Source organism: Onychostoma macrolepis, chromosome 25, assembly GCF_012432095.1.
Source record: "Onychostoma macrolepis isolate SWU-2019 chromosome 25, ASM1243209v1, whole genome shotgun sequence".
NCBI classification, from domain to species: Eukaryota; Metazoa; Chordata; class Actinopteri; order Cypriniformes; family Cyprinidae; genus Onychostoma; species Onychostoma macrolepis.
The window spans coordinates 20,727,243-20,752,996 of NC_081179.1; the positions used below are offsets into that span (position 1 = coordinate 20,727,243).

The 25,754-nt window shown below is 35.3% G+C and overlaps 1 protein-coding gene across 2 annotated transcripts in view; it reads right to left on the minus strand.

Annotated features, from left to right (window-relative positions):
* rassf7a (Ras association domain family member 7a) overlaps positions 1-23,853 on the minus strand; it is a 48,629-nt gene extending 24,776 nt beyond the window's left edge. Inside the window, exon 1 of one of the 2 annotated variants that reach the window (XM_058766893.1) lies at positions 23,657-23,853. The gene's annotated coding sequence lies outside the window, so the exon portion shown is untranslated. Of the gene's footprint in view, positions 1-6,889; positions 7,102-23,656 lie in introns of those variants that run through there. The other variant, XM_058766894.1, reaches the window with a different exon arrangement.
* Positions 23,854-25,754: the final 1,901 nt, after the last annotated feature.

Genomic DNA, 25,754 nt, shown 5'->3' on the forward strand with positions numbered 1-25,754 from the left:
GAAGGTCAGGGGTCTGTATTCGGCCCTTTTAAGTTTCTGCAAATGTTTGGAAAAGGTCTGGAATGTGCAATTTCAGGTGACACATCCAGTCACTGTGGCGGGAAACCTCAGTGTTGATTCACAGTCAAAGCGTTAGTGGAATGCATGGGTTACAAAACATCACATTCCTGGTGTGGGAGCATTGAGAAGTGTGTGCATTCTTGACATCCCCCTGCCTGCTATATCCCAGATTACTATTCCAGCAAGTGTAATGAAGCTGAAAATCCACGATGAAGGCTTTCCTCCCACCAAAAGAGTGGATGAGTCGACATCAATTTTTGTCATCAACAGAACACAACAGTTGGGATACAGAAGTAAAAATCCTATTCATATTCACCATTGTAAAACATACAAATTTTTGTGTGTAAACTAGGGCGCGACTTAAAATAAAGTTTTTCATTTTAATCAATTCTCATTTTGATGAACCAACATTGATTCTTAAATCCAAGAATCTTTTGGTCTGTGTTGTTTTGAGTATGCATAAACGATACTTCACTAAACTTTATTTGTAGAGTACCTCACATCCAATAAATCGCAATGAGCTTCACACTTTGTCACTTTTTATAGGAAAATATGTCTCAGCTTTTAAATTGTGTCAATCTTTTATAAAATTAAGAGAATAAATACTGTTTTGGTGCTCTTTAATGTGGCGTGGTGAATCAATGTAGCCGCTTTGGTTCAAGTGGCACGTGAACTGATCATCTTTTTAACTTTACTACTAGTTACTACACAAAATAAACATCATAAGGTGATGAAACAAACAGTATAACTTACCGAAATGCACCATGTCTCATATAATCGCTCAATCTGTTTCAACCATGGAAAGACATCAATAAAACAGCTTGTAAACAATATGTCATGTAATGTTGCATTTACCTCAGGAAAGCCATGCAATGACCATAAACCCGATAGTTAGCTTAAAAAAACAAAAAAAACACTAGAGGAGCATTTTGCTAAATATATATGCATTATATTTATATATGTATACATAAATATGTATTGTTATTTGACCTGTTCTGCAATATTTAATGTATGTTTTAACAAATATAACAGCCACCATTTAAATGCTTATAAAGGCTATATATAAAAAAAAAAAAACTAACTGGAGTAAAGTTAAGTAATTTTAACTTGTATAAAAATCAGCTGTTAATTTTAGACTTTAATATTGTAGTACTGTACCAACTGATAGGGTTCCCTGTATAGTTTATAATTCATTTGCTGAGACATTTTTTTTCCTCGAGTAAGATTAACATGTACGGGTTCTGATATCCAAATGAATCGATATTGAATCAAATTAAGATTCGACTGAAATAAAACCAAAAGCTTGTGAATTGAAATCAAAATCGAAGTGAATCATGACATTTGCATCAATACCCAGCCCTAGTATGAACCTTTCGATACCGATGTAATCATCTTAAATTCTCAATTTTATAATAAAATTTAAACAAATACCATTGTCACTCTTTAATGTGGCGTGACAGATCACTTTATTGAAACCAAACTGAATTAAGAAATTAGTGTCAATACGCAGCACTATATAACTTTCAATACAGCTCTACTCAGCTTTCAAATTCTGTCAAAAAATTCAGTCGGAAATCAAATTAAACTGTGAAATTTGTTTCAATACCCAGTCCTAGAATAAACATTTCAATACAGATACAACACATGACTTTCAAGGTTAAGTCATGACATACAGTACGCTTGTGCAGAAGTTTTTAAGAAGGTCGCTGAGAAAGTGGGCGGCCGCTGTTGGGTTCGCTCGTGGCGTATTTGGTAACGCATTAAAGTGCCAGTCAATGGCTGGTCTACTTATGCAGTCAAGTAGCGGCACAGATGGGAACTTTGGGGCAACGGCTCTAAGCAACAGTGGCGAACAGCTTGTGGTTTCCAAGGGAGGATATTTATATGGGTGAAGGCCGCCGAAGCATAGCGAACTCACTCTCATTATGTGAGCTTTGCTAAATAATTACTCAGACAGCCTTGGGACATGGGAAGCGTCAACACCCTGAGTTTTCACACGATTGCCAGTCTCCTTGATGCATCCTGCAGAAAGACGATGTCTATGCCAGCGTCCCAGACCAGACAAGCGTTTAAATTAGTATGCGTGCGAATCCAAGTACCACAGGAGATTGATTTTTTTAGTCAAGACATGGGAACCGAGGATGAAACAAAGTTACAACTCAGAGGATTGAAATCTAAGCTCTTTTAGATTATCAAAGATTATTAAACAACTGAGCTTTGTGAGAAAAGCTGTAAAGGGTGTCAGGATGAGACATAAAGAAAATGAGACGGACTAAACCTTTCCCTGAACTGTGATTGTGCAGAATAAAATTAACAGCAGATGCTGAGAATGAGGAAGAAAATAGAAGCATCACCGCCTGCAAAAACATTAAGACTGTGCTTTGCTAAAAATAACATTTGTCTCGCAAACTGACATTTTGTGAGATTTAAAAATGTTTCAGACTGGAACGAGGAACCAGACAACTGAATCTGAGGATATCTAATATCCAACATTTACAATAAATGTGTCCACAATAAATAAAATCTATTCAAATTGGAGTCTAAAATGCATGTGACAAATTCTTGGAAATTTAAATGTTTGTATTCTATGTTGAGTTTCATATAATTTAGTCTAATAACATTTTCCGTTCATCTTGAATATTGTACACATTAATCATGACTTTCAAAATAGTGATTTAAGATAAAACAATATTCTTACAAATGTCATAAATGATTAATTCATAAATATCACTTTATGATATTCAGTTTATTGGAATGGCTTGTACAATTACAAACTGAACTAACCTTGCTTTGTCATAAAAAGTTAAAATTATCTGATATTGTAAGAGATTTGACACCTGAGTGTGTTCAGGGATCCTATGATATAAGTTTTTTCTTCAAGTTTCTGCATGATGGTTGCACCAAATGACAAGTTTTTTTTTTTTTTTTACCACCTTGAAATTTTTATGCTTCCCAAAAATATCAAAATGAATTCTGATTCAGAAATGACATGAAAAACACATTATGTATGAATTGTATTTTTGAATAAATTTAAGGAGCCATTCAAAAAAGCATGCCATGTCTTTGACTTGCACACATTTCAGCTCAAAAGACAAAATCTTGTGTGACCTTGCAGATTTTCACAGATGATAGTTGCTTTGAGGATGTTGTCAGCTGTTGGTGTGTGTTGGGTAAGCACTAAGCAGACAGTCAGTGTTTATGGTTGTTATGCTTTTTCCATTTCTTGCTCACATCAGACAGGAGCTGCCGTATGAGTCAATGTCAAACAAACACCTTTCACTTCCTCCATCGAGTACGGCGGAGATGATGCATACCTAACAAGCATTTAAATCTCATGCTAATTCTTTCTAGGATTGCCCAAACACACAAACCCAAGGGAGGGTTGACATCTACAGACTCATAGCCTGTTTGCATTTTGGATGCAGTTGGTTCATCTTTTCTATATGCCGTTCAATAACCACTAAAGCAGCAGGAGAATAACTGCACCTGCTCTTGTAGGTAAAGGTCTCTGGAGACCTCATTCCTGCCAGAGGACATATTCAACAACTCACTTCTGTGACTGTCCTTAACGTTCAAAAAATATGGATGGTATGGCCTAGATAAATTAGTACACTCTTAAAAATAAAAGTTCTTTAGTGGCTTTGATGGTTCCATGAAGAACCTTTAACATCCATGAAACCTTTTCATTCCACAAGAGGTTCTTTACTGCAGAAAAAAGGTTTGTTAGATGGTTAAAATGGTTCTTTTAAGAACTGTTTACTGAAATGTTCTTTGGGGAACCAAAAAAACTTTATTTTTAAGAGTTTTCAAAATGATAATTTTGGAGTATTAAACAAAATTAAAGTAGTATTTCATTCATTTTCTACTTTGGGAGAACTATAAATCAGTGTTTTGAATCAAATTTAGTTAAGTAATCATTTCAGAAACAACAACCTAAATAAAGTGAAAACATTTCTAAAAACATGTGAGCTAACTTTTGCATAGTTCCCACAATAACTGTCCCTAAACTTCAATGTAGATGGCATGGCCCATTGTTTTGTACATATTCTATGACTCTCTATTGGACATTTAAAAGTCATAAAAATAAGAGAGAACATTTTCAGACACATTACGTCAACATTCTACTTGCATTAAGAAAGCTGTCCATATTGAAGTTTCTCCTGCCATTTCTAAAATGGAAAGTTTGTACATGTATGTGGGTTTGATTTGTCTAGAAACTCTGACCTTGACAGCAAATCAAAGGCTTTTTATTGTGTTATCTGGGAATCTTCACACTTTTGAACACATATTTTTACACCTTCCTGAGTTTGTCAATGGGGTGTGAAAGGCAGAAGCTTACACGTCATGAGAGGCTACAGAGACGCAGAGATCTAGAAAGATCCAGAGATAAGGACAGAGAGATTTTTACTGAATGCTGACAAGGGAAGGATTTGCACATAAGGTGAAACTGTAGATCTAGAGAACTCAGTGAAGGTTTAGTGGTCAGCACAAGAGTCAATGCGCCTCACTCGGTGCATCACTTTCCAGTAAAAGACCATGATGTCTTTGCTACTAACACGATATGAGTGAATTTAACAAAACTGAAAACATAACATGCCCAGGTCACATTTTAAGTAGGTACAAGTTTTGAAAAATCATAAAGGAGATGCTCAATATCTCGACTGCTGCTCTAGATAATTCAAATTCTTCTAAAATCCACAGTCTTTTTATAGCTCCGTTATACATTAACTGTATTTTTTATTTCTCCAAAGGAAGTTTCGAAAAATCAGAATGGAGATGTATAATATCTTGACTGTTTCTTTAGACAGAAATGGAGAGCAATGTGAGATGCTTTACTTCTGCGAAAAAAAGGAACTCCAATAATCTGATAAGACTGTCAACATACCAGTATGCATTTCTCATTAAATTATTCTAAAACATAGTTTTATATGTCCTTGACTTTCTCTAGATAGAACTTCTAGATTAAATGGGTGAACTATCCCTTTAATGCGCTCTTATAGTCTAAACTAAGCATCCCTGACACTCACTCTCCTGTATAATGTAATAATTCTCAGCACAGCTACAGTCACTATACTGACTCTCCCCATGTCCAGTCTCTCTCTCGATCAATGGTTTAGCGCCGCACCGCACTGCGCCTGCATCTCTACTGGACAGCTGTGTTCTCAGACCTGCTGTTTCTCATCAGTCACAGGACGAAGGCTAAACGGAGCTGCTTGACAGTATATCTCACCAGCATTGCCCTGATCAGCTTAACAAGCCAAGTGCTGAACTGTCACTTTAACCAGAGCTGAGCCAAGCGCTTCACGAGATGACTCCACGTCACCAGATTTACTTTGATTAGTCATGAATAAACATCACGTGAGCCATATTCCACAAGTGCTGCGTTTGCAATATTCGCCTGGAGTCATAAATGCTTGGGAAGGTTTTATGTTTGGAATAAAATAATGATATTACACAACTGCTAATGATATACTAACCAGATTTAGTGGTCATGCTGGACTTTCAAGCATGCAGTCTGGTCATTAGCAGGCCGAATGTGGTGAAACACAGACTGACAGGGGAATCTGGTAAGATTAAAAGAAAAAGCGAGTTCAGAAAGGACTTAGTGGGAAGCAGGCCGTTAAAGAAGCATGATTAATGTAGATCTAAACACATAGATGCATAATCAAATCCAAGCTCCATCCATTATCCACCACACGTCTCATTAAGAATTTCTTAAAAAAATATTTAAAAGAAAAACTCTAGGTTACATACAGTACTTACACCTTCAAATAATCAACTAGAGCGCAATGGGACTAAACGGAGATCAAATGGAGACTTCAGTCTGAGGAAAAACTCACGCATTTCCCCTCTGGAGTTTCAGAAGAAATCTCAACAATGTTTCAAATCTTGCACAGATTTTTCAAGATACCAAATGTTGCAATGAAAAGTTCCATTGTAAACTCACACATTTCTCATCAAGTTCTTCTAAAATCTAATTTTCTGTGTTCGCATTCCTTTCACGGCTCCTTTACATGCTTGCCTTTTTATTTCTCCAAAGTTACGAAAAAATAAAAAAATCACAAAGGAGATGTTTAATTTCTCAGCTGTTTCTCTAGATTGAAATGAGATTAAATGGAGAGCAAAGTGAGGTTTACTGCTCAGACTCCAATAATCTCACGCGTCTCATCTAGAGTTTCAAAGGAAATATCATCATTGTCTCAAACTGCGCTCAGATTTTGTAAGGCACCAATGTCTCATTATGATTTCTCTTCAGATTCTTGTTTTATGCCATACACATCACTTATATAGCTCCTTTATATACGTACTGTAGTCAAATGTGTTATTTCTCCCAAAGAAGTTTAGAAAAATAACTAAAGAGATGCTTAATATCTCAACGGTTTCTCTAGACCAAAATGACATTAAATGGAGATGAAAGTTCAGATAATTCTTCTGAGAAAATAACTCCATCTCAAATGTTTCTCATCTAGACTTTCAGAAGAAATCTCAAATTGTGCTCAAACCAATATACCAAAATCTGCAATCAAACATCTCATTATAAACTCGTATTTCTCATCAAACTCATCCAAGACCAATTCATCTGAGCTAGTCTATTCTCACTTATTCCATATCTCCAATTTGTCTATTTCTAGAAATTTTAAGAGAAACATCTGAACCTGAGTTGATGTTTAAACAAACTATAACTAAACCCTCATTAAGTCTCCTTAGTGATTAAAGAGCAACCTCTGAGCAGTAAAGTTTTCCTCTGTGTAAAATGACTTCGACCCTGAGAGGTTAACAGGTTGATTTCCAGCTGCGAGCGAACATGCGGAGAACACAGTTCTCTTACCTCATAAAACACACAGCTCCTCCTGGCTACTGCTACTTCCACACAAAAGCAGAAAGATCCTGCAGTTCCTCAGAGACGGACGCAGCTCTGCAGCGAGTTTGAGACAGATGTGCAGATCTTGTGGCGCGGTGAGTGAGTGTGTTCTGCTCTTGAACGCTCCTCAGGAATGACAGCACTTCCCACTCACAGCTACAGATCTCTCTCTCTCTCTCTCTCTCTCTCTCTGAACTCTGCTGACATGGCAAAGCTCCGCCCACATCTCCAGGTAGGAGGAGTGTCTTGTTTTGTTTTCAGCAGTTTCTGTCCCTCACGATCAACACCCATGCATATGTAGAAGGACATGCAGTACTTAGACCAGTTTCAGATTGTTTTTCTGCAAAGCTAATTATAGCTGCTAACTTTGCCAATACAAACCTAATTCTAACAGGAAAATTGATCTACTATTGAAAGTACAGTGTTTGCATTAAAAAAAAAAAAAAAAAAAAACTGCTAAATAAATAAAATCTCATGTGAGTCTCAGTCTCAAACTGTGACACCAGTTTGCAATTAAATATCTTATTATAAACTTTTAAATTCTTCTAAAATTTAAATTTCTATGTTCTAAACATTGCTTTTATAGCTACTTTATTTGTATACTGTAGTTTTATCCTCTCTAAAGGAGGTTTTGAAAAATTAGGAGATATTTAATATCCTGACTTCATGCATAAAATAACGTCACTATGCAAATAAACAAAAACAAACATTCTCCTTTAGTTCCTTCATTATACAAAATGTGACAATTTAAATATCTAAAAAATATTTAAATATATAGATATTTAAATATCTTTAAATATAGATCTATCTATCTATCTATCTATCATCTAGATCAAATTATCTATCTAGATCTAATTATCTAGTTCTAGATGATAGATAGATAGATAGATATAGATAATTAGATCTATCATCTAGAACTAATTATCTAGATCTATCTATCTATCATCTAGATCTATCTATCTATCTAGATCTATCTATCATCTAGATCTTTCTATCTATCTATCATCTAGATCTAATTATCTAGATCTTTCTATCTATCTATCATCTAGATCTAATTATCTAGATCTTTCTATCTATCTATCATCTAGATCTAATTATCTAGATCTATCTATCTATCTATCTATCTATCTATCTATCTATCTATCTATCTATCTATCTATCTATCTATCTATCATCTATCTATCTATCATCTAGATCTTTCTATCTATCTATCTATCTATCATCTAGATCTTTCTATCTATCTATCTATCTATCTATCTATCTATCTATCTATCTATCTATCTATCTATCTATCTATCATCTAGATCTATCTATCTATCCTTGACTTGGACATGATTTTGTGAAATTTAAGTATTAGTATATATATAAATATATAAATACATATTCGAATACAAAAGCTTGTTCAGATAGTATAGATTTGATCTTGATCTGAGTGCGTGTTTGGCGTTAGTGAGTGTTTTTTCAGTCAGCTCTCTGTGTGTGAGTGTAACCAGACGCTTGCGACGGAAGTCACATGTTCAGCTCTTCAAACAGATCTGCGTCTCTTTCTGGGGCTCAGAGGAAAGTTTTATTGCTCGTCGATCGGGAGATTTAATGAAGGTCTCAGTTTTGCCTCGGATGTTTCCACTAAAATACACCAGAAGCAATAAAGATAGACTTAAATCTGCATTTGATCTGGATTTAATCTCACTGCGGTCTAGGAGAATCAGCTGAGATGTTTTCTTTCTGTTGGTAATGATGTGCTGTTGTTGAAATACTGAAACCGGACCATCAGCTTCCCATAGAAACCAAACAACACAGCAAAAACTCAAATGGACAAACAGCTCCATCACAAAACATGATGGTTATGAGGGTGAATCTATTGAAAACATGTCTGTGTCATATTACAAGACAAAAACAAACGATAGAAATAAATTACATTTTGCATAAAGGAAACCAAGCATAAGCATTTTTTTTCTGACAATTAAGCTCATTTTGCTGATAATTTCTCATTACCATAATGTGTCTATTTGTTTTACTTTTGAGTTTATGATTCTCATTATTCATAATGATCTTGTTAGATTCTAAATATCACAATTAGATTTTTAAAAGAATTTAAAAAAATGAATGACTGAATAAACAAATTAATCAATTAGTGATAACAGAAATAAAAAAAGAGATTACAGAAATTAATGAATAAACTTAGAAATTAATAAAAAAGAAAAAAAGAAATGCAGAACAAAATTATGTGAAAAATACAAAAAATACAAAAATTTTATAAACTGTCCGAGACTAACAAACAATAAAAAAACGAATAAATGTTTGTTTACATCATCAAAAGAAACAAAGAATTTAATAAATTAACACACATGTAATCTTTTGTATGTATGTATTTACATATTTGATTATTCCTAAAATTAAGTTCAAATAGGCCCTACTAATATAAAACGCATGATAAACGCATGATATATAAAAACTTCTACATAACGCCACATAACATCATTTTTATCCATTATGGTAATGGGAATTTGAGAAATGTGATTTATTGTTAGAAAAATTACTTGACAATGTAAGCAAGCAAGTAAATAAATAGGCATTATTCATGAAAAACAATGTCCTATTGTGTGTCTTTTGAATGTAACCTATATAGACATGGCTGTGAAACTCAACCATAGAAACAACAGATACATGCTGCAGATGTAAACATCTGTTATCTATATCTCTATACAACACTATCACGATGGCTACATAATGAGTGAGTGAGTAATGGCCTGATTTCTGTCAGCATGTTTGTCCACACAACACACACAAACATGTACACACAACAAAACCAGCAGTCAATTATTAATGTGTCCTTTCGCTTCATACGCCATCAAGCGTAAAACAATCACCTTCTGCACCAATGCATTATTACATAACAGCAGCAGTCCATGATCAACACGTTCATGACACGATAAATAATACCTTCTGTAATTTAGTGAAGTGTGAATGAGGCAGGTTTGTCTTGGATTGGCCAATAATAAGGGATTAAGGTGATTATAAGTTTTGTTTTTGTCTGTTTTACGTTCCACTGACACTGGCATTCCTGAGGGAAACTCCCTAAACCTGTAATCTCGGCCCTTCCCCCGCGGGACCTCAGACCCCCCACACTCTCTACAGCCGTCCCGGGGCAAGTTTACATTCCCTCAGTATCGGGTTACAATCCTTTTTCAAAATGTGAAATTTAACGCACAACGATTTTTTTTTGTTTTGTGTATAAATGCTACGCAACACATCAGTGGTATTGGACTCTATATTGCCACCTACTGGTGTTGATGTAGCATCACACTGGGGTGTGTTTATCAAACAATGGCATAACTCGCTACTTAAAGCTACAGTCCATAAATTTTGCCTCTTTGTCGCCATCTCTATTTGAAAACGTGGAATTGCAGCTGCTTGCAGAATTATCTCGCTTGCGTGGGCTGTGCTCCGGCACGGCTGCAGCGTGGATTAATCTAATGTTTTGAGGTAAATGTGTTGCTGTCAGTCACCGCACCGGTGTGGATGTTTACTGTACTTCACAATCACAGATTCTAACCTACGTCTTGGAATATATCACCCAAATAAGAATTTTTATCATATATTGCCATCTGAAGTAGTAAGTAACAAGTCTGCCATGTTTGTTCTGACCAGCTACCAATGGTGATTTAATCTAAAGATCGGTTAGCTCATATCACAAACCACGCAAATTGTTATACTTTTTTCTCAAATTATTGTTAACAACACCAGCATTGCGTGACTATGAGTATAGTGTGTATTAGCATGTAGATTTCAATTTCAGTACAGTCTAATATCTAATTGTCATGCCATTCGAATTTCATATTAAGAAATTCTTTTTACCCAAAAAGCAAATTATGCTCCCTTCGAACTGGTTTTCTTTAAAATACAAATCTTGTGTAATCCCAGGCTATCTGTAATCAGAAGCACATTTAAAACTGGAATATAATTTAATTTCATTCACATGTGTTTCATAAACACATAATCCACCATCTGCAGGATCCTCGCATGCGATAGCCTAGTAGCCGGGACAACTTCTTTATGTTTACAGATGTCACGTAATGACACAGCAGCATGCTCGAATTTCCTGCGAAAACCTACCCGTACTACTCAAATTAGAAAACATTATTATAAGCTAAGCGTTGTGAATCGAGCTAAAGGAAGGCGATAGTTTTGAACACTGGCTGGTTATGTACTTGCTCAAATATTGATTTCGGATCATTTTTAACCCAAAAAAAAAGTTATGAACTGCAGCTTTAACTACCATAGTATGATGCATTGTTGGAGAAACTAACTAGCTAGCTAGTCATGACTGCTTTCTGAAAATGCAGCAACTTTGTCACACATCTGTCGTTCGAATCACATTTGAACTACTGTTAATGACGTCCAGCAGGTGGTGGAAATCAATTCGAGATCAAATTAATGTTTAACTTACCAATGCACCATTCAAAAGGTTTTTTTTCCTCCCAATTACATATTTTAGTCTCCTCAAAAATATAATTATGATTATTAATCAAGATCATTTCATCAATTATTGCACTTTTACATAAGCACAAATCAAGAAAACATCAACATGCATGGTTTGCACACAGATTTAGTTGCAAACTATTCAAACAGCCATGAAAGAAAACAGACTGTCTGTACTGAGCTTTTATTTGAGCAGAATATCTCAGTAGAGATTGCTGAACTCCAACTTACATATTTGACGGTCTTTTCAGCTCATCTGTGATTTGTTTGCAATGTAGCGAGACTCTACTCTGCGCATGGCTGCCAGGTTGGGAAGACTAAGTAAACCACTGGGCAGAAAATGTATCAATTTAAGAAAAAAAGCTCAGATTGGGGGATTTAAACTCTTGAAACGTAACCAAGTGTGTAGAAGGCTGTTACTAATGCAAGAAAATGCAAAAGAATATTAAATGAAACTCTTCAGGATAAATAACCAGCAGGCAAATATCGCTGATGATTATGCTTAAATTATTTATTTTTTTTTTTTTAAATCGAGAGAAGCAAGAAATCATGATCCTGATTAAAAATACAATTCATAATGCAGTCCTATCTGAACTGACTTGAGCTAAATAATGACATTACTGTCCTTTAAAGCTGCTTTACAGCAGTATTTAAACTACTATTGTCTCAATATTTGCGTTTTCATAATTGATTCTGCTATTTTTCAGTTCATCTCCGTGAAGCCGCTTTGAACCTGTATTGTATAAAGCACTATAGAAATACAGATGACTTGACTATTTTGCAAATAAACGAGTCTGATAATATGGCCGTTACCGAGATACAGTGAGGAGTATTGGTCTGGTCATGTGATCTCAAAATGGCGGCCTCTATGAAGGGGTCCATGCTTATGTAGAATAAAACTGGTTAACTTATTTTAAACAGATTAGCCAAGGGTTTTTTTTTTTTTTTTTGGCTGTAAAACTTTAAGTGGGAAAAATAAATGCACCTTTAAAGACTAAAAAAACAAACAAACAACAACAACTTCAAAGTCATCCACTTTTATAGACATCAGAAAGCATGCCTGATAACCGCATGACCTACTTTATGAGGCAACACAAATGAACCGTGATAGGATTGGCCTGAATAGGAACGTGACTGCTTCCTTACCTTATCTACCTAGTCATTGTATTTCCATTGGCAAACAAAGCCATTCGGCGCATTGTAAAAGAATAAATACTCCATCATAATGAAAGGACAGCCAGCAGTTAAACTTGTTTCAACATAAAATGTGAACAGATGCAACCCATTAGTTTCCCCAAACAGGTTTCTTAATTCGTGCAGATGTTTTCAAAGCGCAGGTGCACTTTAAAGAATCCAGTGACACTTGAATCTCTTTAGATCAGCGGACAAAACATGGGACAGGTGCTCAAAACAGACCAATGCCAAAGCTGCAGACTTCATTATCAACCCACAAAACTGACTGAATTAATTCATCCAAAAACTCAAACTCCTCTTAGAGTTCACAGGAGGAGGAAAGTCATACGGGTTTGGAACAACACAATGGTGAGATTTTCATCTTTCTTTAACTGCGCATCTACACCAATGACCTCGGATGATGTTTTTGGAGAGGCTATGAACCTTTCTTGTTACAAATAACCAGCAAAGCATTTCTTCAAGAGGGAAGTGAAACATTTTTGCTTGATAAAATAATTTGACCTTGACAGCACAAAAAAAAAAAAAAAAAAAAAAATAGATAAAGATATTTTGAAGAATGTGCAAGCAAGCGGGGACTAGCAACTGCTTGGTGTAATACTACTAAAAATATTTTATTTATATTTTGTATTTTTTGTCATGATGTGTGAACAACAAAGTCATATGGTACATCCTATAAAATATTATACTATAAAATAAAATACTAATACAATAACATTTTAAAATATGATCATTTTAGCTTTTAATGACAGTTCAGGTTGAAAAAAAGATATGTATGAATATTTTTACTTCTCGTTACAAACACATACACACAGTAAAAATATATTTTAAAATATTTATTGAAATTAACAATTAATGTTTACACACATTTATTCAAAGAAAATGAAAATGTTATATAAAAATAATAAAATGTGTTTACAATTTTTATGAACTTGCCACGTGTATTTCATACTTGATTTTTAAATGACTATAAATAATTTTTTTTAATTAAAGACACTCTGATCCAGAGTGTATTTTCATGCATATTATATATAATAACTTTGACATTAAACTACTGGAATCAAGTTAAGTCAAGTTTCTTGTGCAGTATCGCATTTTTCAGAAAAGCAAAAGCTTTGTGTCATAATCTGATGCTTTAAAAACATGCATGCATGTCGGCAGTTCACTAAGTTTGGATCAGACTGATTTACACACACATAAAGCCTCTCCATAAGATGCTTCGCTTTGGAATCAAGTGCAGGATGAAGTGAAAGAAGGAACAAAACAAGGTATCGCTGCTTGATTGTTGTTTATAGGCAGCGCGGTTAAATATAGCCCGACTCTGTCATTACGGTCACCACATGATGACAGAGCTCTTTGTCGTTTGCTGGGATTTGTGTGCAGTGCAACTTACACTGCTCATTTTGCAGTTAAACTCCCATAACTCAATAAAGCACAGCCCCAAATCACATTGTCAACAATGAAAGTTTTCTCCTTTCTCCTAAGGCTCAAGACAATTCAGTACAGCTTGAGTTTCAGGCCTATTTTAAACGCAGCCCTAAAGCAAAATAAATTCAACAGCATCTAAGATTTTAAAGAAACATTCATCGCTCAATAGAAGATAAGCTTGCGTTAAAAACACTCAGGTCAATAATAGCCAGAGAAAGCAGACTCAGAAAAGCAATACAGACTGAATTTGATCTTTCATGCCACTATTTAGGTCATTTTCTCAAAGCAATGTTGACAAAACTGCAGTTACACATTATTTATAATTCTGATGATTTTCTAGTAAAAGTGTTTATTCAGAATGAGAAAATGATGATTCATTCTCTCTGGAAAGAAATACATGGGCAGAAGTTTTGTGATTATGTTCTGCTCAGCTCATTTAATTGCTGATGGCTGTTTTTATTTAAAGTTTTTTTTTCTTTCTGCATTTTCACCTTTTTTTTTATTATGATAACTAACAGGAAGCGAAGTGGGAGAGAGATAGGGGACGGGATCGTTAAAGCTCCTTGAGTCGGGATTCAAACTCGAGACACCCATAGCGCAAAGGCGCTGCATATCGGCCCACTGCGCCTAAATTATCTAACCGGATATTTTGTGTGACCAAAGTTGCAGCTGAAGGATCAACTTGTTTGTTCATATAGTGTGCCTTTGATAGCTTTGCATAAGGATGCATGATATATCTGTACCATAATTACATTTTTGTTTGATTTACGGATGCTTAATGTCCATATTTTTACATATCAATTACATTTGCTGTCACATCCTCACATCCTCACTTAAACATATTTAAAACATGTATTTTGTATGCAAATCTCAAGATGAATATTCATTTTCATTCTGCACATTATAATGCTGGGATTCCTGAATTTACTTGTAGCACATAAAATTAGTTTTTTTTTTTTTTGGTGTTTTATTCAGACAAATTACTAGCACAATTTTGCAATTAGCTATGCATGTATGTATTTGTTTGTTTGTTAATCTGTTATAATGTGAAACGTATCAGCCAAAAGTTTAATATTGCTAAACCAAAAAGTTCAAAAGTTTGGGTTTAGTAAGATTTTGTTGTTGTTATTGTTTTGGTTGAGAAAGAGATACTAAACTGATTAAAAATGAATGGCATTCATAATGTTACAAAAGGTTTCTATTTCAAACAAATGCTGTTCTCTTGAAATTTATATTCATAAAAGAAGCATAAAAGAAATATATCATGGTTTCCACAAAAAAAATATTAAGCAACATTGATAATAATCAGCATATTAGAATGATTTCTGAAGGATCAGTCGTACACTGAAGAATGGAGTAATGATGCTGAAAATTCAGCTTTGCATCACAGCAATAAATTACATTTTACAATATACTAAAATTTTATATTACAGTTTTGCTAGAAAAAAATGCAGCTTTGGTGAGCAGAAGTGATGTCTCAAAAACATTTACAAAATTACCTCACCCAAAATCTTTGAACAGTAGTCTACCTCTAAAAAAAGTGATCCAGATCAACTCCCATATCAAGTCCATTATGAGAATCTGTAGTTTTGCACATCTCTAGCTTAAACCAGCCTAAGGTGGTTAGCAGGTGTCCAATCCTGACCAAGCTGGTCTGTTTGTTGGTTTTAGAGAGGCTTTTGGTATTTGTCATTTTGGGAGACCAGCTGGTCGACCAGATAAAGCAGATAAACAGCAGCTTGGCCCGGCTGGGAGACCAACTAAACCAGCTAAGACCAGTAAATCCCAAATCATAAGTAAGAGCAATGATAACAGCGATGCCTGTCTTGGCAAACACAACAACTAGCTGGAGATCTGTGTAAGACACTACACAATATATCAAGATCTCATCTCCAGAGAGAGGTGAAAAATTCAGAGGGGCGGTTCTGGGTGGGACGGTTGTTTTTCTTTCCGTCAGAAAGGCTTTCAAAAGCTCAGGAAGAGGGGTATGAAGAAAATCACCTGAGGGTCACGGGGCACAAGAAACAAAAGCCATGTGAACTCATCCTTCAAAGGCCCCCGGCACCGCCGTCTGACAGACATCCAAACACAGAGAACAATGACGCTTTCATAACATTTCACTTTCATCCTTCATCGCCATCAAAGAGACAGCAGACGCACAGAAAGATATTCTTGTTCCATTTCACAGGAATTAGTCTTGTTAGTTCATTTGTCGAGCCTGATAACCAAATGTCATAACAATTTCAGAACATATCCAACAGATGTTATTGAACCGTAGCCAGCGGATCTTCAGTATGAATGAGGCTTTGTTAGGCTTCAGGAGCGCGGTAGGTGGTACAGAGACGATGAAAATAAAGCAGGTTTGTGTAAATGACAGTACTGGGTGGATTCCAGACAGGGGATCATTCCTCGGGGCAACAGGTCAACAAGAATTTCAGGATTGTTCAAGCAACTAGTAATAACTGTCATTCAACAAGCAATTACATACTCAGCAATATACAAAAGAACAAAAGTTTTTACATCATAAAACTCACTCTAAAATGGCTTATAAAAAGATCTCACAGGAAAACGTGATGTTAAAAAATGGATATCTCAGCACTTCCTTTATAAAAAAATAAAATAAAATAAAAATAATATATATATACATATGCAAATATTGAATTTAAATGTGCCCCTATACTACAACTCTGTATACAATAAAACACTATATTTTATTAATTAATTGATTAAGTTTAAAACATCAGAATACATCAGTTTAATAAAATGGTTCTGAAAAAGTTATTAGTTAATTCTGAATGATCTCACTGGAAAATAATTTAATAGATTAAAAAAATATTTTAACAGAAATTCATAAAAGTGATATTACATTTTTTATATATATAATTTGTTAAGATAAAAATAAGTCTGAATTTCGTAACCTCACGCCAAAACCTCCCCCTTTAGTGCAACAAGGGCAGACTGTGTGAAAACAAACCATGAGCTTGTACGAGTTTGAAAGAAAAAAAAAAAGGGCCAAATTGTAGTGAGATTGTGTTGGTAGAATTTATTTTCAGATGCCACTTGGTTTGATATTCTGTATCTAATGCACTGAAATTCATACATTTTGGAGGCAACAGTTGGACCTGAACTAATAAAATGGAGGAAAAAACCTTGTAAAAATGCTAAACTAGCATCATTTCTCATTCAAAGCTCCAATAAATACAAAAACTCTCCAGAGAAGCACAATCAAGTGTTTTACAGCACATTTCTTCACTTCCCCTATTCTCCCTGAAGCACACCTGACTAAATCACATGACCGTGGTATCACAAAACAATGCATTAATTACCATGAACAAGCACACTTAAAGATGAGTAAATAAATGGAACAGAACAATTAAAAATCAAGCTCATTTTTTCAAACTGTCTTGCAAATCCGACTTTTTTACACCCCACAAGTTTGCATGAACTCTTTACAAAACGAAGCCCTGTATGCCAATAAAAACAGGTTACTCACCTATAACGCTATCTTTAGAAAGTGCAAGACTTGTCTGAGCGCGAGAGACAGCCAAAGGCACCTGATTCGGTACGTGAGAGTCCGTGTGAAACGTTAGGAGGGGCCACGGAGACCATCTGAAGAGGAGCCGCCATTCCGTTACCCAGGAAACCGATGCTCTTTCAAAGCGGCCGACCAATGGCGAGGAGCCTCGATTGTGCTGGGACAAGAGTCACATGACCGAGGTTTGAGCAGCACACAAAAACTGATGAGTGGGGCTGGGGTGGGCAGGAGTTTGGGGGAGGAATGGACGCTTGAAAGAGTCACAAAAGAAATCAAACGGCAAGCGATCCCACCATGGTGAGGCATCAACTTTATGCTTATTTAGGGGCTGCTGACCTTTAACAATCACTGAGAATCTGTAAAAACACATTCCTTTTCTATTGAATGTCGTTACTTTGAAAACCAGACGTTAAAAACGCACTTTAGGATCATAAAGGTGTAACAACATTCCCTCCGACTATTAAACTGATCTTGTTCAATTGTGTTTCCAATGAGCTCATGATGTTTCTTCATCAGCTTCGTCATGTTAAGTGCCCTACAAACATCGCACTGACTCTGATGTAATCATGGAGCAATAATACACTCCATAAAACTCCAGTGAACAGCAGTTCATCTCTCAGCTAAATCGTCAGTTTGAGAAATGGATCCATTTTTTTTCTTGATTGATCCGTCTGTGACTGGAATGCTAATAACTTGGAAGCAAAACGTGCAACCTTGAAGATTTCGAGCAGGACAGGACAGATAAATTCAGACTGGCAATATTGATTTAAACCAAGGTGATTTACATAAAACAAGAACAAAGGGCAAAGCTCTATTACAGTTAAATCTGTAATAATTCACCCAAAAATAAATATTCAGTGATTATTTAATACTGAATTTCACTTCATTCCAAACCTGTATGACTTTGTGGAAAAAACAAAAGATGACATTTTGAAAAATGTCCATGCTGCTCTGTTTCAAAACTAGGCAACGACCAGGATTTCTCTAGAGCTAAAAGAAAACATGTTTTATGAACTGATCACAATAAGCCATATTTTAGCAATTTTTTTTTTTTTTTTACAGGTAACTTATGTTTCTTTAACTTAAATAGTGGCCAGCCATTAAATAAATAAAAAATTATAAAAAATAATAAAGTCCAAATAGACATATTATAAAGTAATCTATGAATTGAGCAATTTAATCCAAACCTTCTGAGACATGTACGATAATTTCACCTGTTCATCATATAGAGCAAGTATTTATCGTGATACACAGTCATGAGGATCTGCAGGTGACCTCTTTATGACATAATTTCCTGGTCGCGCCTGCTCTTACAGGAGGAAAAACGTGGATATGTTTCCGCAAATTGGTTGCACCACATGACTGTAATTTGACAAACAAAACAACAACAAGCCTGCTTCACTGCTTATTTTCCTAAATTATAATATGTTCTAAACTACTTAGGGGTCTTTCACACAGAACACATTTGGATTGGAAAAAAAACACACAAGGTCTGAGGACACGTTTATTACAAGTTAAACTTTTAATTTGAGTACCGCAAGTGCACCGGTCAAAGACGTCCATCTAATGCGTTTACACAGAAAAACAATTAGAAAAATATTTCTTTTAACTTGAACACCGCATTTTTAAAATGCTTTGTCATGTGCAAATACACTGCAAAAGCTGTGAAACTTGTGTGCAATGGTTAAAGAAATCCATAGACGAGTGCATATTCACGTGGAAAAGCCACGCCGTGGAACGCAAAACCATATTCTGTGTGAACGGCCCCTGGGTTTTTTGCCCAAGAAATTCATCCTTTTAATCAAACACATTTTACTAATTATTATACCATCCATCACCCTGACATTTTTACTTTATACTTTAAGGAATTGAAACATTCTCTTTGTAGAAGAGGTTATGGATTTCTTTTTATGTATTTTTGAATGAATTAAGGATATTGTGATCATTTTGCAAACTATTTCTTTAATGCTATTGGTTTTCTTTTTTTTTTTTTTTTAAAACAGTACAACTACCAAAGACTCCTTATTTACTTTTATGAAGCTCTGTAAACCGAAACTGACTTGATAAGTCAATGATAATCACTTTTAATCACAATTATTTTGCAATGATCATTATTTCCTTCTAAACCAGTGGTTTTCAAACCTGTCCTGCACATTTTGTATGTCTCCCTTATTAGACGCACCCAAATCAGGTCTTGCAGTCTCTACTAATGAGCTGATGATTTGAATCAGGTGTGTTAGATGAGGGAGACATGCACAATGTGCAGGGCAGGGGTGCCTCCAGGACAGGTTTGAAAACCACTGCTCTAAACTGTACTTTTTAATGCAGTAATCAAAGATTGTGTTTCAGAAATGTAAAGGGTAATTCCCGACATATTTCTTTCATGGGAAATATAAAGTGGATGCATAACTCGGGAGGAATAAGTCTGTGTGTGTGATGTGAAGCGAAGCGGTGCCCGTGAAGAAGTATGCGCCATCTCCAGCTGGTACATAAGCACTTTTTGTTCTCGATCCATCCAGCAGCTGGACAGATGAGTCACCGTGAAGAGCTTTTGCAGGAGGGAGAGACCGACACTATTTGATTCCCATAACGGCCAAAAACTAGCCCACATTATCCAGAAAGAACACCGTAAATCACGTACCAAACACTGTTATGAATGGAATTGCAAAGAAATATTACAAATTACTTACAGAGATTTGGAGAAATGTAGCATTGCATCACTTGTTCACCAATGGATCCTCTGCAGTGAATGGGTGCCGTCAGTATGAGAGTCCTAACGGCTGATAAAAACAAGTAATCCACACCACTTCAGTGAAGCCAAGAGCTTTGTTTTTGTAAGAAACAAATCCATCATTAATGTTTTTTAGCTTAGGGCTCGACAATAAGGACTAACGATGGCGAAGTTGACGAATTTGTCACAGGCCTGATTGGACCACTGCTGCGTCGTCACTAAGTTTATCATTTGCACGTTTTTAAGCCTTGCTAATTAAAAAATTCAAACAAGTTGCAAAAGTCAACTACATTCAGTACTCACGCGCTTGTGTTCTGTAAAAGTATGTCAAAATACCTGTCTTGGAGAGTAACTTAATTATTAATCTATATTTAATTTAATGTAGTGCAGATGCACCTACAGGTCGACTTAATGTTTTTGTTTTATTTCAACCGATTTCTATTCAGGGCACACACAAATTGCACTGCAATCATTTTTCAAAATTTGTGTGGAAATATTTCGAAACATGGTGTTTTCTTTTCATCTTGCCTTTGTATAATGCATTTAAAGTAGTGTTAATAACGCTGTGCTGCTTTGTTTATAGCAGTAACCAAGGAATACTATTGCTGTTCCATAAGCGCCACCTGCTGGCAGAGACTGAATTAGCATTTTCATGCCGCCTGTCTGATGTTTCTCCTAAAGCAGGAGCGGGGAACGTTGATCCTGGAGGGCCGGTGTCCCTGCAGAGTTTAGCTCTAACCCTAATCAAACACACCTGAACCAGCTAATCAAGGTCTTCAGGATACAGGTAAGTATTTTATTTTTTTCAGGGTTGGAGCTAAACTCCAGGATCAACGTTCCCACCCCTGTCCTAAAGCATGGTTTCATTTGTTCTGTATATATTCAGTTGTGCTATTGTTTGTAATTTGTTAATTTGTTCTTATTTGCTGACTGTTCACTTGTCTTTAATAATATTTAAACATTATATTTGTTAAGCTAGTAGTTTTTGGTGTGGTATTGAAATTAGAATCGAGAATTGAAAGTTTAATTGGTATCTAAAAGTTTGGCGTCATCAGCTCAAATTGGTGTCAAATATGGGTCAAAAGCAATGATAATAGCAGCTTTTTTTTTTTTTTTTTTTTTGGCAGGGCAATAATCCATAATAACGCTTCCACCAGTGAAAAAGTCCATCCTCTGCTGTCCTCTCACATCAAAATCCACCCACATATTTGTTTAGAGCGGTTTTGGCTTGTACAGAACAGTGCTTTATCTGTGCATATTTCTCTCCTGATTCAGATGAGATGACTTTTTAACTAAAGAAAGCAATACTATGGATTATGGACTTGTTGAGCAATGGTTTGAAGTTAAAACATCGTAGTGATGGATTTGTTTCCAACAAACATGCAGCTTTTGGCTTCACTAGGTGTTAACTGATGGACTGGAATGGTGTGGATTATTATAATGTTTTTATCAGCTGTTTGGACTCTCATTCTGACGGCACCCATTGCAGAGGATCAATTGGTGAACAAGTGATGCAATGCTAAATTTCTCCAAATCTGATGAAGAAACAAACTCATCTACATCTCGGATGGACTGAGGGCGAGTAAAATTTCAGGACATTTTCATTTTCGGATGAACTATTCCTTTAAAGATGCACTCATGGGACTGCCACATTAGCATAATTTCAGCAAAATTTCGTCACTTGTCTGTCACAGCGACTTCGCATGACCAAATGAACCCATTGCAAAATCTTTTGCCCTCACTCAAAATTCCCGTTCATCTGTATACCTACTGAAACAACTGGTTTTATCTGCAAAAATTCACCAAACAACGGTAAATATGACCACACCTTAAGGCTATGTTTGGAATAGCGTATTAATTGTAGCATTTCTGCAGTATGTATACTGTACACAGTATGTGAATTTCCTGTATACACCTATGTGTGTAATATACAACACACAGCATGGAATGAAATATCCCACAATGCAGTGCACTCAAAGTGATCTGCCATTTCCAGCATGACAACAGAAACCACAAGTAATTCTAGCCACAACTTTGGCTAAATATTTGAGAATGTTCAGCTAAATATATCAGACTGTTAGCTTACATTTTTTGCTCAAAAATAAATAAATAAGTATGAATGAATGTCTGGCCTACAAAAAAAAATGCTTATAAATTACTCATTGTGTCATATTATTAACAAATATTGGATTCAATGTTTTTATCAACTTGTTTTCTTTCAGTTAGGTCTTAATTTCTTTTGGAAACTGACTGATTGTAGGCCAGAGCTTATGCACCTCTGTTTTTGAGTAAATACTGCTAAAATGATCCACTTTTCTTTTTATTTAAAAACTAAAAAAGAAATACAAAACCTGTGGTAATTTAAAAAAAACAAAAAAAACAAGATGATAACAGCTACAAGAAAAATGTTGTTTATATTAGAACTATCTCGACGTCTCTACTGACATCTATTGGTGTGGATGCATCATCATGAAAAAGGAAAATTTTCAATGAACAACTGTCAAAACACCCTATTTGTAGAATTTGTCACCCATCATAAGCTTAGTTTGCAACAATATGCATCTAAAAACACAAGTGTTAAAGAGATAAAGGCACTAGCATCCAGCTGGTGACCAACACAAGGGACTAAACCAGCTTTTTTCTAGACTTTATCTTACCTGAGTGTACAAACATGTGTCAAAATTACTACTCAATCAGTCTTTCAAAGAAGTCATTTCAACATCAATCACTTGCCATATATGTAAATAATGACTGCACATCTGACATGACACAAAGCATCACATCACAGCTCCAGCAAGACCCTGCTATCATCGGCACACATGAGCTGGATGACAGTGATGGTCATCTGAATGCACACAACACAGATATGTGAACTCGGTTATTCTGGTAATAGGCATATTTTTGCTCACCTCAGCACTGGATGCAAGAGTCTACACTTATAATTGCATGATAAAAAATAATGCATTGAGACTGAGGATGGTGAGCAGAGTATGCTTTATACTGATAGCCCAGAATCAATATATCAAAGTATAGGTTTAATTTCCTAAACAAATTAATAAAATAAACAAACGTCAATGCATTGTAACAAAATATCAAAGCAAACAAATACTGCAGCTTTTTTCAGAACTGACTTGCATTTCTGAGCCTTTTTGTTGTTGTTGTTGTTTGTTTGTTTTAGTCATTTTTACCCAACTAGTCTCAAGTAGCATTTAGTGACTGTATGAAGTGATGTTGAGTCTCCTAGCAGGTGTTCATTCATCATTTAACGTTAACGTCTAACAGCAAGAAGCGTTTAGCTGTGGATTTGTTAGACGTACAAAGTTAATTAATCGATTATACCAACTTTAGAATGTGCATTCACACTTACCACAACGCGCTGCGTTTCTTCGCGCGCTATTTCGTCCGTGTTTGTGCTCTAAACAAGCGACACGACGCCACAAACTCAGAAGTCAACCATTACAACCAACGCTGAGCGTGAACGCGACGCGCGACCGAGAGAACCTTGACGTCGACGCCAGTTGACCAATCAAAGACTTAGCTTACGCGTGCGTCGCGTCGATATCGGTGTCGCGTGCGTTGCCATAGCTGATCTTATTAAAGGCGAACTAAGCTACTAAAAGCATTTATTTCCCACCGTACAGTTGTGTTTAACGAGTCGAAATTATTTTAAATGTAACAAATTGTATTGCAATATTTGTTGTTTACTGTGGGAAAGTCAAGCGGAAGGTGTGCAAATGAAGAAAAATTCCCGGTTCCCAAGCTAAATGTGCCATTCATTATAATAAAGTGTTTTTGTCTGTTTGGTGTATAGAAGTTAAAATAAATTCATGTTCTGCTTATTGGCAAACAAAAAGGTGAAATGAAATCTGTTACCAATAAATTAAAATTGCATATATATATACTTTATTTTACTTTATAGTGTTTATTGTAGTAAAAACAATAAAATTAAGGATAATACACATGGTATATAAACTGCAGAGGAAGTTTAGTTCTTTTTTGGAGCAATATGGTACAATGACCTCAAAATGTATCAAATAAGATTTGGTTCATGCCATGACACTATAACTTTGCAATAAACAGAATATATATATATATATATATATATATATATATATATATATATATATATATATATATATATATATATATATATTAGCAGGCCTAAGACCACACAGAGCCTTGACACATGGTCAACTCATATTTCAATGTTATAACATACTGTAAGGCATCTCTTGCCAATCTCAATCCTTTTGAAACTGTTTTAAAGATGCAGTGGTTAAAGATTAAGGGATTTAATTTACTCAAACATAAGTCAGCAAGCACTTTCAGTTTTAAGCTGTACATCTCTCTGCTGTAAGAACACAGACACTTTAAAAAATAATGAGTTGGCTCAACAACAACATCAACAAAAAATTAGCTACATCGAGGACCTAATAATTATGAACACACAATTTTAAGTAGATTACTAAAAAAATTAAGTTGCACCAACTATTCGAGTTGTGGCCCAGGAACCAATTAATTTAGTGTTTTTCAGTTAAAATCAGAAGCTAGTATAGCACATGCCAAATGCAATTGTTAATAAACCATTAAAATATTATGTAGTATTTACCTTAATGTAGCCACCAACAACCAAAACCCTGAGCTCTGCACAAAATATCAATGTTTTTTTGTTTTTTTCTGCATAGGTTTATGTTCAAAACTAACATTACTGTCACATAGTCAAACTATTAACACAAAAATTTCAGATAGTAGCACTGGGTCTCTCTGTCCTTAGTTTATACTGGATGTAAGAGGTGTCACCATTAAGCAGCGGAAACCAAAAAACTCTGAACAGTCAAACACAAAAGAAGATATTTTACAGGCCCAGTGGTATTTATTTATTTGTCCACAATGGGCACCAGTACCTTCACTGTCATTTTGAAGATAATCCTTAACTAACTAACACACCCACATAGCTGTAGTGTTTCCACTACAGCTATGTACAGCTAAAAAAGAAACATTTATCCGAGGGTCTTGATGGATCTGCCTCCACAGTTTGAGCTTCAACTGAACTTTGTTGATTTCCACACCCAGTGTTTTTCTTCTTTTTATTTCAGCTTACACAGTGTACACCAGGTGGGGGTCCATCAGTAGAGTGATTATTAATTACCAACTAATGTGCATAACTCAAATGCTTATAAAAGTAAAAACCTCCTGCATGCATCTAGAGCAGATTTTTCTCCAAGTTATGAAAATATTGATTATAAATTCAGATGTCCAAAGTGTAAAGAGGATACTCACCATCACTCGCCACAAAATTGATTCTTCTGCATCATATTTATAGACTCACTGAACATTCTGATGGAATGCAGCGATCATAATGAAGTTAACAATGGACCACACCCACTGATCTCATTGGCTGAAATTTGTCTTAAACAACACATCTGCTTTGAATATTAACAGTATTACCAAAAAAATTAAAAATA